The 17482-nt window shown below is 37.4% G+C and overlaps 2 long non-coding RNA genes across 2 annotated transcripts in view; one reads left to right on the top strand and one right to left on the bottom strand.

Annotated features, from left to right (window-relative positions):
* Positions 1–1596: 1596 nt before the first annotated feature.
* LOC125963397 (uncharacterized) lies at positions 1597–14600 on the bottom strand. The gene is made up of 2 exons (XR_007475315.1): positions 14505–14600; positions 1597–4739 (listed from the first exon to the last, which is right to left on the bottom strand). It is a non-coding gene; the product is annotated as an uncharacterized LOC125963397 (long non-coding RNA).
* The window catches only part of LOC125963395 (uncharacterized), a 68288-nt gene continuing 59741 nt past the window's right edge, over positions 8936–17482 (top strand). The window contains exon 1 of the long non-coding RNA XR_007475313.1: positions 8936–10863. This is a non-coding gene — a long non-coding RNA (uncharacterized LOC125963395). The remainder of the gene's footprint in view (positions 10864–17482) is intronic.

The following is a 17482-nucleotide window of genomic DNA, read 5'->3' as shown; positions in this document are numbered from 1 at the left end:
TATTTAATTTTTGTTCTTGTGGGTTTTTTTGTTTTTTTTAAAAAATAAATTTATTTATTTATTTTTGGCTGTGTTGGGTCTTCGTTTCTGTGCGAGGGCTTTCTCTAGTTGCGGCGAGCTGGGGCCGCTCTTCGTCGTGGTGCGCGGGCCTCTCACTGTCGCGGCCTCTCTTGTTGCGGAGCTCAGGCTCCAGACGCGCAGGCTCAGTAGTTGTGGCTCACGGGCCTAGTTGCTCTGCAGCATGTGGGATCTTCCCAGACCAGGGCTTGAACCCATGTCCCTTGCACTGGCAGGCAGATTCTCAACGACTGCACCACCAGGGAAGCCCTGTTCTTGTTTGATAAAATACAACAATCCCAGAATTTTAGTCAGTTTTTAAAAAGAAGATTCTAGATCATAGAAGCTTATTTTCACTAGAGAATATTCTCATTATTTATTATATCTTCCGAAATAATTTTAAGAATCACTCTAATATTCTTTTTAGGTTTAAGTGCTAAAGTAGGAGTTGGGGTATTTAAAATGAACTAGAATTTACATGCATCTAAATGGATGGATTTAAAACCATGGTGTCCCAGTTGGCTATCCTGCATGCTGCACGGGGAGGAGCGTTGGGTCCAGAAGAATCCTGGCTACTTCAACCACTAATCACCTGTATGACATTGGGCCGGCCATTGCACCTCTTGTGTCTCTTAGGTGTTAACGGAGGAGGTTGGACTAAATGGTCTTCTGGGTCTCTTTCTATCTCTGATGGTCTGTGAGTCTGCTGTTGAAAAACACAATGGCATTCATTCTTCACTGGATTAAAACTGAACAGTGTGTAGGCTGAATCTCTACCTTGAAGCTAATTCTGACAGATACCAAACCATATTTGGATTATAAACAAACCTTGTCAGTGATCTCTTCAATAATGACATTTTCATAAAATCATTTTACTTGCACAGTCTGCCTTCCTCCTTTTTCCATGTTATATTTGGTTTTAAAATGGTGTAGGATTAGAATCCTACCTCTACCACTGACTTACTAGCTGGGGTAAGTGTGATTTGGGGTAGTTAACATTTCTGAGCTCATTTATCTCATCTGCTCAGTGGAACTAATTGTGTCTCCTTCAGAAGAACTGTTTAGAGACTTACGTGTAATGGCTCACGAAAAGTGCCAGGCTCAGAACATGGCACACATTGGTTCTCCATAAAAGTTTCTAACTGTTCTTTAACATCTAGACCTGATCCCCTTAATCTGTAAAATTCTCCAGTGAGCTCAGATTCTTGTCTCCTTTTACTAAACAGCAACAGATCACTCAAACTATACAACAATCAGAGGTGAAAGTATTTGGATTCTATAATTAGCATATTTATTCTGTTAGATTGTATAAATTCATCAAATATTTCTTGAGTGCCAACTCTATGCTGAAATACTTTCCATAGTTTAACTCAAAAGCCTATGAGGTTGGTATTTATCATTTTCATTCAGAAATATATCTCACATGAGGAAATTGAGACACAGAGAGGTTGAATAACTTATTCAAAATCATACATTCATAAGTATGGAGCCCACATTTGAATGCATGTATTTTGTCACTCGGCCACATTTGCAAAAAGCCACTTTAATGATTTTTATTTTAAAATGCAAAATTCAGATGTTTAAAATGCAGAAGAATTAATGGCATTAAGGGGTTTCTTTTTTTCCAGAAAGTCTTTTAAATAGCATTTCTAGGAAAAAAAAAGAGAGGCAACAGCTGTCAACTCCACTGACCTTGCTTAAATATAACTAAGGCTTGATAATACATTAGGTTTTGATACATCCTTCCCGCAGCCCAAGAGAGGGGAGAAAGAGCCGTCAGGTGGGGTTAGAGCCTAGGGGACTGAGCAGACTCCATTTTCTGTCTCTATGCTCTAGCCAGTGCCAACCAATTTTTTTAAACTTAAATCCTTGTTTGCTCTAATAAATACAAAATATACTCTGCCTAAAGAAGAGCCTCTACTAATAAAAGTGGCTTCTGGTTCAGTAGGAAAGAAAAATAAAAACAGAGTGGGTGTCAGAAGAAGCCGAGGGGAAGTGTGAAGAGAGGCCGGGGGGAATGGCGAGCTTTTCTCCTGACCGTCCTATTAATGTGTGAGTGGAAGTTGGGAGTGAATTTCATGAGAAAATATGGAATTTTGCCACCACATTCTTTCCTCCAGAGCTAATATTCTCATGGGATATTAATATTAATGCAAGGAAGAAGGCCCTGGTTGAAGAAAATGATTTTCCTTTTTCAGGGGCAGAGTGAAGTTTGAGTGTCAGAAAGTGGTAATAGAATACTAAGCATTTTATCATGAGCAAACAGGAAAACAGAGTACAACCTGTAGGATTCTCTTTGGAAAGTTGAAAAAAGGAACCTAGTAATACCAGCCTAGTCAAGAACCGTTTTCCCTACCTAAAACCCTCTAAGCTTTCCAGGGTGTGTGGGCCTTTTGATCCTCATCATTATTCCAGACTAACTAAGGTCATCAGAATAGAAATCTGGTAAATGTGGATGTTGTGACTGCATCATGCTTTAGATACATAGATAACACATTAGGTGGGAAGGGCGTTTATATTTTATGAAGTTCATCATTTCATTATTATGAATTAATCTTTTTATGATTTCTCTGAATCATTCTTTTGGAGCATTCTGAAAGAGCTAAAAAAAAAAAAAAAGAAAGAAAGCTTTTTTTCAGGCAACTGACTTAATGGATAGCTGCATGTCCAGTTTCAAAAGCTGTTACTTATAGAAGGCCAAAAATGTTAATATGGCCTTATAACTGTAACATAATTTTTCCAAGGTGGGAAAGGCAATAAATTACAAAATACCACACTAATGGAATATATGGTTTGTAATAAGAGCAGCTGTTATTTCACTAAGGTATATAATGTTTTAAGTCTTGGTTTTCTGTTTTGGAAGTATGTTAATTAGTTCAGTTGTTTTACTTAATTTATTACCATTCTCTGTGTGTTTGTGATTCTTAATTGTATGATGTGGTTTATATTCACTGCTTTTATGTGATGGGAATGCCACAATGTGCCTTTGGTATTTTTATGCTTAAAAAATAAAAAAGTGAAATCACGAGGACTGCTCACAAACAGTTGTATATCCTTGACTAGATTCTTTAGCCATGTGTGTGCATAATGGTTTGCATGTGGGCAATTATCTGATCACTTACCGTGGGATAGTTTCCTGAACTGAGCTTCAATTTCAGTTACACTGGATGCAAATGAGCAATACTAAAAGTATAAATAGGCCCCAGAATGAAAACTTTCCTTTTGGAAATGCTAAGCCAGGAGCATATATCAATTAAAAAATAAGTTTCCATTATATGAGACTTGCCACATATTGGGAAATAAATACCAGAAAGCAGGTGTATTTTAGGACAAACCTGTAACTCTTCTGATAATAAAGTAAATCTTCAGATGCTTTGAATATTAAAGACTTGAGGGGTTGCCATTAATTGCATTTCGGGGTTAAATTAGGATGAATGAGAAATGCTTTCTGGCCTCAACTCTTCTAGTTGGAAAACTTTCTGAAATATATGAGTAGATTTTCTTAACCAGCAAGACAGTGAATTTTGTCAATGTATTTTTTTATGATTTAGACCTAGCATGCCACAGGGACATAATTCTAATATTGATCACCATATGTATCGATCATCAATACAATAAATAGGTAGAAATGAAAGAGATGAGACTATCTGTATTGCTGGACTCAAAGTAGCGATAGTCAGTCACCACAGGACTCTTACAGACCAGCCCTGTGAAAATTGCTGAAGGGGGATAAAAATATAATTCTTTGCTGTAGGGGGCGTTTTATACATTTTGGGATGTTTAGCAGTAAGCAGTTCTGGCCTCTTTTTATAGGGGCAGAAATAATAACAGACATACTTCCTGTGAGTGTAATAGGAATTCAGAAAAATAACACAGGTCAAGGGAGGTTTTGTAGAGGAGGTGGGTTATGAGCAGGATCTTGAAGGATATATAGTGTTGGCATGTCAGGTTAAAGAACTTGATGACTAGGGGGTTACTGCTTTTTAACCAAAAGGAGGTCATTGGTGACCTCGATGAGAAAAAATTCAGTAAGCTACATTACAACTATTGGATGAATCATAAGAAGTTTTAAAGACAAATTCCTCTTCTGACCCAGGCCTGGGCATAGGCTTAATACCCACCACACTGATAGAAGTGGACTTTAGGGGCTATGTGAACTTCTCCCCAATATGATTCACACATGACCTGTACCATTCAGTGAGTTATTTCTCCTCCACTTTTTTCCTGATTCTTCTTTCTTCTCCTCCTCCTCCTCTTCCTTTATCTCTTGCTTGCATTCTGTTTCTTAATTTTTCTTTTTCTTCCACCTCCTGTTTCCCTTAGGTTAGGCTAATAGAGGTCTGTGAGAAGAGAATCCACAGTCATGACGAGTATATTCGTTTCCTGTTGTTGCTGAAACGAATTACCACAAACCAGTGGCTTAAAACAACAGAAATGTATTGTCTCACAGTTCTTGAAGCCAGAAGTCCAAAATCCTTTTCACTGGACAGTAATCAAGGGCTGCACTTGCTTCAGAGGCTCAAAGGGAGAATCCATTCCTTGACCCTTCCAAGTTCTGGAGGCTGCCAGCATTCCTTGGCTTGTGGCCACATCCTTCCAATCTCTGTCTCATGGTCACATGACCTTCTCCTCTTCCCAGTGTATCAGATCCTTCTCTGCCTTTCTTTTATAAGAACACTCATCTATGGAAATGAAAACGCTAGTTTGAAAAGATATATTCACCTCAATGTTCATAACAGCATTATTTACAATAGCCAAGATATGGAACCAACATAAGTATCCATCAACAAATGAATGGATAAAGAAGATGTGAGATAGATATATAATGGAATATTATTCAGCCATAAAAAAGAATGAAATTCTGCCATTTGCAACAATGTGGATAGACCTAGGGAGTATTAGTCTTAGTGAAATAAGTCAGGCAGAAAAAGAAAAAGACAGATACTCTGTTGTCACTTATATGTGGAATCCAAAAAGTAAAACAAAGGTGTAAAACAAAACAGAAGAGAAACAGACTCACAGATACAGAGAACAAACTAGTGGTTACCAGTGGGGAGAGGGAGGAGGGGAGGGGCAAGATGGGGTTAGGGGATTAAGAGATACAAACTACTATGTATAAAATGGATAAGCAACAAGGATATATTGTGCAGCACAGGGAAATAGAGCTATTGTTTATAATAACTTTACATGCAGTATAATCTATAAAAATAGTGAACCACTACGTTGTACACCTAAAACTAATATAATATTGTAAATCAATATACTTAAGGGAAAAAAATGACACTCATGATTACATTTAAGGCCCATTCAGATAATCCAAGATAAACTTCCCACCTGAAGATCCTGCAAAGGATCACATCTGCAAAGACCCTTTTTCCAAATAAGGTAATATTTACAGGTTCCAGGGATTAGGACCTGATATATTTGGGCACCATTATTCAACCCACTGTAATCAGGCTACTACAAAGAGTCCTCCCTTGACATATGGCAGACATCATTAAGTCCATCCTAGACACACATGACCTTCTCTGGTGGATCTCACTTGCAAGCATGAGAAAGGAGTCATACCTCTTCATGTGTCTTGTGTTCACTGGAACAGTGCTCTGTGTTTGAGCAATACCTCCCTGCTAATGACTGAAGAAGGAAAAGAGACCTCACTGTAACTTTCCAGTAACCTGAGTACCAACCATTAAGTCCCAAATAATGAAGGTCAGCACCAAGGGTGTGTTCCTCATGGAGAGCTCCCTATTTTCTTCCTCAGACTTTGAAGCCTATTTTTTGTTTTTGGTAAGGAAAAGCCATCCCCTGGGCTTACTGGTTTCTGGTTCAAGTTGCCAACATACCCTCTTCAACTCAGGCTGGAGGAGAAGTAGAGAAACACGCAGAGAGGATTGATAAGGAATTCTCCCAGCTAGAGATCCTGCTAAATTCACCTGAGATGTTGAGACTGTGAGAAAAGAGATGCTCTGAGTCCTTCACATTTAGCTTTCTTTAATCCCATCACCCACAAAGTATCTGGGTGAGGATGAGGAGGGTGAAAATATAAGTAAGGAGCATGAAAATGCGTGCCCACTTTCTTTCCTACCCAGTGTCCATTACTGGCAGACCATTTTCACTTGCAAGGTCCTCTGGCAGAGGGAATCCGGATAAATTTGCCAACATTAATTTTTATGGTGTGGTCTCTAAAGCCCTTATGCATCCTTGTTCATTCACTCTCAGAATTCTTATTCAGTGAATTTTAGAATAGTGATTCTAATGAGGAATATTACTCTTTTAAAAGAGCATTTTAAAATAACTCTAACATGCTGTTACAGTCCCATACAGTCAATAATTACTTTCACTTTTTCCAGTGTTAGCTTACTGGATATTAAATGGGTTGTAGTTTCTGTAGGGATATTTTTGGTTTTCCAGCAATCTTTGCTTCGTGGCCTCTTATGCCCCATGGGGAAATATCTCAGGATCTCTGTTGACCAGGGATGATTTTTCTCAGCTCAGTATTTCTCAACCTTGGCACTATTGATATTTTAGACTGGATAATTATTTGTCATGGGTGTTGTCTTGTGTGTATTAGAATGTTTAGCAGCATCCTGGCCTCTGCCCTCTAGATGCCATTTCCTTGCTGAGTTGTAACAACCAAAAATCTTCAACATTACCAAATGTTCCCTGGGGCTCAAAATCACCCCTGGTTGAGAATTAGTGTTCTAACTCTATTATTTGCTTGGTTAATAATTATAGCTAGCATTTATGGAGCACTTACTAAATGCCAGTCACTGTAATAAGCACTTCACTTGCATTAATAAATTCATACCTTACAGAATCTCACAAGGTAAGTTCCATCATTAACTCTGTTTTGCAGATAAGGAAACCGAGGCACGGAAGTGTTGAACAACTGTGCTAAGATTACACAACGTTTAAAGAGTAGAGCCAGGATATTAACCAGAAGTTAGGATTTAGAATTCATGCTCTTAGGCGTGATGGTACACCTGTGGTCCAGTGCTCATGAGAATATGTGGTTACAGATTTAAAAGCCTCTTCCTTTGCATCTATTTAAAGGTTGTAAATAAACTATAACAATGGACGAAAGGATTAGAAAGGACCATTTATTAAAATCATGCTATGAGTGGGGCACTCGTCTTGAGACTTTCATGTAAGTTAGTTCATTTAATCTTCACTGTAGCCGATGGAGTAGATATTATCATATTAATTTTTTCTATGAGAGAACTTGGCACCAAAGAAGTAAGTAATTTTACCCAAGCTAGTATAATAACTGGCAGAAACTGAATTTGACCCAGTGCCTTCTGACTTCTAAGTCCATGTTCATTCTGTTTTACTCTGATACTTTCCTTGGGTTTCAAAAAGATGGAGGGAGGGGCATTTTTAGGTTTTCCATATATATTTTCTGGTCCAACCTCTCTTCCTGTACAAATTCCACATTACTTGGAGCTGATACTTGGAGATTTTGAGCTCTCACTTATCCTTCCCCAAAGCCTTCTGACAGTGTAATAAAAATATGCAGGCACAGGTGAGTGGGCATGAGCATCCATAGACCTGGTGTGAGTCCTGGCTCTTCCGCTTCACTGCTGCCTGACCCCGGGCAAAGCACGTAACAACTGGGAGCTTCAGCTTCCTTATTCGTAAACATGGGGCTAATAATACTGCCAACTCTGCAGGGTAAAGATTAGAAATAACGTATCAAAACACTATTTTAGTTGGTACAGTTTTGCTCCTTAAAATTACAAGTTATATATATTTTGCCACTTTTCTTTTTTTCTCCCTTTCAGAGCACTTGCAGTGTTTCCACCCCAGTTCCCCCCCTACCCCCATCAAGGGTATCTGGAGACCTCCTATTTAGAAATTCACTAAGACTCATTCTTGATTAAAATGAAGGTATCTTGGGCGTAGACAGAACATTTGAAGTCTTTGTTAGCTAAACATACTTCTGAAGACTAGTTTGGGTACCTGGAATGGGGAGATGAAGACAAGGAGAAAGTGACTTCACAGATATTTTTCAGAGAGACCATATGAAAAAGATTATTATGAAAGATAGCATACCCTGACCTGTATCCACAGAGAGCAGTGTTAAGAGCTTATTGAAAATTTTCATTTTTTATTGAAAACTTTATTTTTATTGAGGTATAATTGATATATAACACTATATTCATTTCAAATGTGCAACGTAATGATTTGATATTTGTATATATTGAGCAATGATCACTACAGTAAGTCTACCTCTCACCACATCTGTCTCCATCTAACCTTGCAAGGTGACCAGTTATTCCCCATATATAATTACAAAAATTGTTTTCCTTGTGGTAAGGACTTTTAAGATCTACTCTCTTAGCAACTTCCAAATATACAATATTGTTAACTATAGTCACCATGCTATACATTACATCCCTATGACTTTTTTTCTGGAATTTTTCTTAGCAACATTCTTCTAAATAATTCTAAGTATATATCTCACTGATGCCTCTTCTTTTCAAAAAATGTTCAACTTTTTAAACAATTTTAAAAGGTTACACTCCATTTACAATTGTTACAAAATATTGACTATATTCCCCGTGTTGTACAATGCATCCTTGTAGCCTATCTTACACCCAATAGTTTGGTTTTATAATAGTTTTATAACTGATTTATTTTATAACTGGAAATTTATACCTTTCTACCCCTTTTAAAAAAATTTATTTTATCAAAGTCTAAATTGTGAGTTAGATAGGTGGGACTTGATGTAGAACTTATATTTTTAACTATAGATGTATGAGAACACGCATGCATACACACACACACATACTCACGCGCACGCGCACGCGCGCGCGCACACACACACACACACACACACACTTCCCTTGCTACCATAAAATAGAGCGTTCCTATGAAACCTTAATAAACCGAAATGGCATAAAGCAAAGAAACGGTTACGTACCTTTTTTCATAAAAGCGAAAATCCTCTTTGGATTTCTTCTGGTTAGGGAAAACAGGTACTAATGTAGGTCTTTTGTAAAAGCAGAGTTGCATAAAGCAAACTTTCCAAAAGCAGGTGGTACTTGTATATGTACAATTGGGGTGGAGGATGGAAAAAAGTACAAGAAATATTGAGGAATGTAATTCTATAGGAAAATATTGTGAACTTCACAGCTCAAATATGTGGGGAGATATTAACAAAGTTCTTGTTACTTCTAAGTTGAGCAAAAGAAATTCCTATAGTTCATTGGAATAGTAACACAGTACTCAACTCAATGGATTGAGACCTTGCAAGGTGACCAGTTACTCAAGGGAGATGTCATTTTATTATTAAAAAAAAAGTCGATGGAGAAGGTGTTCATATCTAGTTGCCTTGCTGAGAATGTCAGTCACAGTCTAAAGAGATTCCAAAGGTAATGTGATAATATGGCAGGTCTACTCAAGGGCAACCAGTGGAAATGTTCTGAATCAAAAATAACTCAACATTTGAGAATTCTGAGAGGACATTCAATACATCTCCATGTAGAGGAATTGGGGGGGGGAGGGATGCATTAGTTTGTTTCAAGATTTCAAGAGATTAAATTTAGTATGTTATAAATTTATTGTTGGAAATGTTAAATCTCATTACTAATTGAATTTCACTGAAATAAAGACTTGAGGGAAAGCTGATATTTATCTATTTGGCAGAAATCAGTTAAATTCAATTACACATGATTTTTTTTTTTAATGTTTTCACAGTCACTGTGAAGACCAAAGCTGTAAAATTCAATTACATGAAGGTGATCATGCTGTCACATTCTGGTTACCAGAAATGGTCATGATGGAATTCAAAAATGGTATATTGGATATCTGCCCTTTCAGCAAATACCATTATAAGAGCAAAGACAACGCATAGCTGAATGATTCCTAAGCTTCTCTTTTGCTTTCACTCAATAATAGGTATAATAAAATTTCATTCTAAGAAACGAACTTGGAAACTCCCTTTACCACAGAATTTATTCCCATTACCACAGAATTTGACCTGAATATTCATTTTCTCAGTTAAGAAATGAAGATGGAATGACAAACAAGTTATTCCAGTTATTGCTCTTTGGAAATCACATGTGTTCATTCTATAGTATGGTGTGTGAAGCTAGGGATAAAGATTTTTTTCTTTTTTCAGAAAAATAACCCATAGCTTCAACTTTGTGAGAAGAAACTTTATAAAGAAAACTTTGTAAAGAAGAAAAATGAAAGAAGAAAAACATATTAGGAAAGGAAAATACTGTTAATCTGAGTAGGAATGACAAAGAGAAAAGCAGTAACGGGTTCATAATTTTTTGGAGGTGCTTGATTTGGAAGACGAGCTAGGGGTTCAAATATGGAACCTGAGTTTTCTTTCTAGCAGTGATATGCCAGTCATGCTGATCATCCTTCTAAAACAGAACCGTGTTGTGTTTTATAACCTGTGGGTGAAAAGAATAGATAACCTCCCTTAGCGTTTTAGAAGACAAGCAGTGCAAAGGAGAGACAAGTCTCCAGGAAAAGGAGTTACAAGAAGCTACTTCCCACTAACTGTCATTTTGGGTCACTGGAAATACACATGTGTGCCCAGGACATGCGTAGATGCTTTGGGAAGTTGGAGACAATTAACCTTGAGTGTTGCTGAGTGGAAAACACGTCAAAGGCAAGGGGCAGTGAGAGAACCAGAAGCCAATCAGAGTGAAGAGCATGTTTGAACAGAAAGAGGGGGGCATATAAAGACTAAGTGTTTGGGGCTCCTCTCCCTCTGCACTGTCTCTGTTCTAGCAGACACCTGCCAATCGGGGCAGGTATTTACGACTCCAAGAGGACAAGAGGGGTCAGGTGAGTCCCGAGATCAACTAGACTGTGTTTACTTGCATACATTTTGTCCCTTTGCAGTTGCTCCGCGAGACTGGTTAAATTTTGAATCACAATGACTGGCATTCCCAACGTATTCTATTTGTTTACTCTGAACCTGCTTAAGGAGTCTGTCATTGACATGAGAGCTCACAAATGCACATTCAAGAAATGAGTAGAATATGTGGCTGTCACTGCTTCCCCTCATTTTCTCTGCATAGGGAGAGGCTGGAATGACACTTAGGCCTCCATTTGTCAGAGGGGGCTGGCGCTCCCTGCGGCCTATTTGGCAGGTACACCATGATACTAAATGAGACTGCATTTGGACGCCTCCTTTGGAAGAAAGGCATATTATGGTTCAGTTCTAAGGTGGCAAACTTTGAATACATTGCTGCAGAATTCTTCTTTAGGAACTTTTTTTCTTGTAAGTGTCAGAAAATAGAAATATTAGACTGGAGAAGAAATTCCAAATTATTTTTTTATACATAATTGTTTAAAATATTTTTACTCTAATATGCATTTTTATTTACACAGTGATCAAATATTTTGAAGTGATGAAAGGAGCCTGTAATAGTGGAATTTCAGGCATCAGCCACAAGACTGGGGGTAGGGGAAATATTTTTTTTAAGTTAATTTTTATTGGAGTATAGCTGCTTTACAATGTTGTATTGGTTTCTGCTGTACAGCAAAGTGAATCAGTTATACGTATACGTATTCCTTCCCATTTAGGTCACCACAGAGCATTGAGTAGAGGTCCCCGTGCTATACTATAGGTTCTCATTAGTTATCTATTTTATACATAGTAGTGTATATATGTCAATCCCAATCTCCCAATTCATCCCACCCAGAAATTCCAACTTCTGAAAGACCTATATCCCAGTCGTGAGTATTTTTTAATGCCTGTAGACCCTTTTGGAGTGATGCTTTGGTTAAACAATGAGGCCAAGCACACCAGTAGAACGAAGTATTAAAGTGATAGTCAATGACCAGCTCTTGCTTTTTTGTTTCCATGCCATCTGTGCAGAGATTTCTAACCCATTTTATTATATGTTATCATTTCTTAAAAGACTGGGGCATGGGGGGAGAATCTCCAATGCCATTCTTTGCTAGTTCCAGCGTTAACCTAATGATTTTACTCTGAGATTTTCAGTTTGAGTTAGATGACCATCAATACTAATCTGTCCAATAAAAATACAGTCTAATATATTCATTGTTCGTGTTAAGGACTAAGGCCATAAAACGCAATGCTTTACTTTTGCATGTTTTTTAAAAAGATCAAAGGGAATTGATGGATGGTTTCAAATAGAATGGTATTGCCTGAGCTGATGAATCAAAGTTGTTTGTATTAACCCTCCACCTCACAATGAAATTAATTCCTAATTTATTTACCTGTATATAAAAAGGAATGTAGCTCACTTAAAACTAACAGGTGGTGTGGGACTAGGAAAAGGAAAGATTAGTCATTCTTATTCTTATCATCTCACGATTCAAGATTATCACTAAGGAAAAAAGTTCAGAAGAATGTTGTAATAACAGTCCTGCTGAATTTAGGGTACAAGCCTAATGTGTGCCTTGTATTGCACTATGGGAACTTGACACCTCTCAGATGTGACTTCCAGAGAACTCTGGCAGAGTTGGCTTATTAACTTTATCACCCAGGGAGACAGTGACAGAGTAATGGGATATGGGTGACATTGTATGATTAGATGTAGGTCATTATTAAGATTCCAACTTTTATTTGTGGGGGGCAGTTCACAAGTGTTCAATAAACTATTAGTAATCTGTTATTACTAATAAGGGAACGAAAGTCCCCTTATCTGCTTTGCTTTTAGCCATCAATGAAGAGCAGGAGGGCTCCACTAAAACATGCTTCTCAAGTGTCATCTGCATGGACTTTGTTTTGTTTTAAAGCGTCTCGTTGCACCTTTGCATTGTGTGTTAACCTATAACTGCCTTGACTCACTTTAGAAGCAGCCGGGAAATAAATCCTAAATAGTAAAGTTTTTCAATTTAGCTGATGTGTGCATATCTTTATAAGCACACGTGTATATATGTGTTCATATGTATATATATGAACACATTTATAGGTGGCTTTATATTGTTAATGATGCTTTCCTTACATAACACACACATACATACATACGTATGTGTGTGTGTGTGTGTGTGTATATATATATACATATACTATTGTGTATTTGTATAAAGATTTTTATTTTCCAAAATGCTTCTTATAGATTATCTTTTTCTGAACTTCATAATTACCCGGCACACAGGTTAAATGACCTGCTCAAATTCACACTTAGTAAGTAGGAAAGCCAGGGCTAGCAATGAAGTTTCCTGATTCCTAGCCAAGGGTTCTTTCCACTACAACAGCTGTCACTGGTTATTGGGAAGCCAAGGGGAAGAAACAGATTTAACTTCTCTGAAGTTGAGAATTATTGATAGTGACTGAAATATCAGCAGTGCAGTTACTTTCCAAAGTCAGTTGATCTAAGACAGTCCTATGTGTGATTGAGTTAAGTTATGTAAGTGGCTGTGTATGATAATTTGGGTGCGTTCTGGCTATATTATGCTATATTCCACCATCACGTGGTGCTCTAATTCTTTTATGTTAACTATCTTTTTATTAACTTTATTTTTGACAAATAAACCATCTCATAGCTATTCATTACACTAGTAATAAAAATACTGATGCAAGATACCCTATTACTGAAGGTATACAAAACTAGAATCTTGAATCATACAATAAAATTCTATTTCCGATATTGTCCTTTAGTCAACAAAATTTTTTTAATGGAAATCAGTGATTATGGTATACAAAATTGACACTATTATTTCAAGGTTAAAATTTGATGAACCATTTTTTTTTAGATATTCTCTTTTGAGACACCCATTCCTTTATCTAATTTATGGTTAAGCTTCATAGAGATAGGGCAAGTTGAAAGGTCTTTAGTTTTTTCAACCGGCACTCACTGGCAGGATTAGTAAAAGAAATGGGAAACCGCTACTTCATTACAAACAACAGCATACTCATAATCAAAACCAACCAAATTGACAAGTATTCCCCATTAGAACTCAAAATACTGTTACCAAATGAGTGATGGAAAAGCCCTTGTAGTAACCTTGGTGTAATAATGAGTATTCAGAAAGTTCAGCCTGACACTTCGGACTTTCATATTTAAAAATCTGTTTGTCCCATAAAGTCTTAAGGGCAATTTTCACAATTGAAACAATTTTTTTTTCTTGTAAAACAAAGTAAAACCCTGCATTCCATGGGGTAGAGGTTGAGATGCTCTCACCCTCCCTCCCAAAAATGTTTTAAAAACAAACAAAACCCAAATGTAGTGGCTTACGTAGATAGAAATGTATTTCTCACATTACAGTCCCTCTGGTCCAGGTGGTGAAGGTCATTAAACAACACAGGTTTCTTCCTTTCTGCTGCATCACCATTCCCTGATGTGCTCATCAGCATTACCAAAGCTGGGTTTCTACCACGTCTGTGCTACAGCCCGTAGAAGAAGGGAATAGGAGAGAGTCCAGGGCAAGTGTCTTTAAGGAGGTGACCCAGAAATGAAAGATATCAATTCTCCTCTCCCATTGCCCAGAACTTTAGCACATGAACTTACTTAGCTTCAAGGGATGCTGGGAAATGTAGTCTGTAGCTGGGAGACCATGTTTCTAAAAGATGGGATGGAGGAGGAAGGGTGGAGGGGTGGTCTCATCTATTAAAAGAAGGTGGAGAAGGAAAGATACTGGAGACCATATACCAGCATCTGTCACAGCCACAGTATACAAAGTAAAATTCATTTATTCAAGCAGGAATAGTATCCACAGTGAATCATCAAAGGCATTCAAACAATTAAATGAATTAATGCTGGTAGTACTTGTGTTATTTAAAAATAGTGGTTCTCAAGTTTTCTCAGTCTAGTACCACTTCTTTGGAGTAAAAGTTACACAGGTCACCTACACTCTGCACAAAGATTTAGCTGTGTACATGGCTTTGTTTCTAATGAGAAGATATGAAGGTAGTTTCTAGTTTTTATATAACACAAGTATATTAGAGGGGCATGCTATTTTTTTAACATTATTGAAGAATGAACTTTTCTAAGTTAACTTTCCAAATAATGGAAGCTTACCATTTTAAATTTAATGTGAAACAAACGTAAGATCCTCTTTTGTGTGTATTTGTCTAAGTGTGAATGTAAATATTTACTAAACTGAGGTAGTTTTCTATCTCCTTAAAACAGGTATACTGAGCACAGTTGAATGAATTTATACTTTCATTCAATGCATTTATTCAGCACCGATTATGTGCCAGTGATTGCATCAGGCTTTGCATAGGATTTCAGATTTAATCTTCCCAACAAGCCAGCAAGGTAGGACAGATTTTCCCTGTTTCACATGTGAGGAAACTGAGTGTCATCAAGGTTAGGTAACATGCTCAAGGTCACATAATCAAGCCTCATTTAAAACGCTGGTCTCGCTATTCACTCTACTTCAGTCAGTTTCCTTCATTCAACAAATATTTATCAAGCACCTTCTCTGTCCATGCAGTATGCTCATTGCTTTTATGTTTTACTCCTATTTAACCTATGTGACAATCCCCTAAAGTAGATATTATTTTCCATTTTATAGATGATGCAGCTCTAGTTCAGAAAAGTGAAATACGTTACCCAAATTGCAGAGGAATGGGTAGGACAGGATTTACATCTAGATTGCTCTTTCTACTCAGAACCTGCCTTTCCTCCTATCTTATAAAGTGATAAAAGTCCCATTCGGCTCCCAGCTTAGACACAGCGCAGACCTGGTTTACCCTGCTCTATATTTCCCATCCACCGGCTCGGCATATCCTGTCAACTCTTGCAGAAACACCTCTCCAGTCCACCCTCCAGCCTAGCTGAGCCTTTATCATATTGGGCCTGGAACTGTTTCCTAACTGGTCTTTTTATAATCAAGTTATCTTTATTTATTCCAGTCTCTACATTGTCATGAGGTGGTCACCCTCAAATAAATAAAAGTATCCAATAACAGTTCTTTCATTCTTAAAATGTTCCATTTGTTGCTCCACCTCCATAGAATAATATCTCAGTTTATTACTTTGGCATATAAAGCTCTTCTCAGCTCAGCTGTGGCCTCATCGCTCATCACTCAGCTCCCACCCAACCTAAATTCTATGCATACTTAATGCTTTGCTAATCTCCAAACCCATCTGCTTATTCATGCCGATGTACTTTTTTTTTTTTAACATCTTCATTGGAGTATAATTGCTTTACAGTGGTGTGTTAGTTTCTTTTGTACAAGATGTTCTTGTGACCTACAGTAGCCTTTCCCATTTTTCCTGCCTGAAAAATTTCTACACTTTAATGATCCAATTATAATATAAAATTATAAAGTTACTTCCCCAAATGAACTTGGTCACTCTTCTTTGCTCTTGATACTCTTGTGTATCTTAAGTGCTATCATAATTATGTGTATACATGCCTGGATGAGTATAGTCTCATCCAGACTATACTCTCCTTGACAGCCAAGACCACCTTGGCCTTGCACAATGCCTGGCACATAATAGCCATTCAGCAAATGTTTGGGAACGGTGGATGAAAAGACTCAGCTGCTAGACATAGCACAAAGGCAGTTGTGATGAAGTGACCATTTAACAAAAAAAAACAACTGCTTATTGAAAACTTACTCTAGAAAAGCTCTGTCTCTTAGTACTATAAAGGGATCAAGAAAGAATATAATAATCCTCACTTTTAACTCTTTGTCCTAGCTTAAAACTTAATTAAGTGTCTAAAACTGATACATTGGAATTAGAGCATTCATGTACCTTCTTAGTTGTTACTATTTTGTTCTTATTAGATTGTACAGTCCAAGAAGCTGGATCCTGTTTTCATCCTTGTATTCCCAGCTCTTGTCATTGTTCACATAGTAAGGGTTCAAAAATCTTTGTTGAAATATGAGTGAATAACAAGTTTTCAAAAATACACAGAATGACTATATTTAAAGTACAAAGTAAGTAGCATAGCCTCTGTAGACGTTATTGGAGATGAGATAAAGATATAGGAACTGAAAGACCATTTGGGTCAATCTGAGACATAGGAAGGATTTAAGAAGATGGAGAAAGTGTTGAAGTCATGTCAAGGACATAGAAAAATTATGAGAAAGTGCATTATATTAATCAGCTAGTACCACATAAATACTGCCTAATAAAACTACCCCCAAACTCAGTGTCTTATATCAGCACTTATTTTCACACTTATAGGTCTGCTGATTTAGGCTGGATTAGCCAAGTAGCTCTGTTTCAGGTTGCAGGTCACCCAAGTTGGAGTTGGCTCTAGACTGGGGTTGGGTTCAGTTCTGCTCCACATGTCTCCATCCTTGTGGTGTTACTTGGGGAGGACTAAAGTGTAATTTGGGTATGAGAGGGACATGAATAATTACGACCAAAAGATGGGATTTTGTCAATTGATTCATTCATTGTTCACAATTATCCACACCTGCCCTTTGTTGGCATTACACATTTACACCCTTCCCCACATGACTTTGCAATACCTTCCACGAGAGTGAATGGAGTATATTTCCCAGCCTCACTGATGTTCAGATTGGC

This window comes from Orcinus orca, chromosome 2, assembly GCF_937001465.1.
Source record: "Orcinus orca chromosome 2, mOrcOrc1.1, whole genome shotgun sequence".
Lineage (NCBI taxonomy): Eukaryota > Metazoa > Chordata > Mammalia > Artiodactyla > Delphinidae > Orcinus > Orcinus orca.
This window is presented reverse-complemented; position numbering and strand designations above follow the sequence as displayed.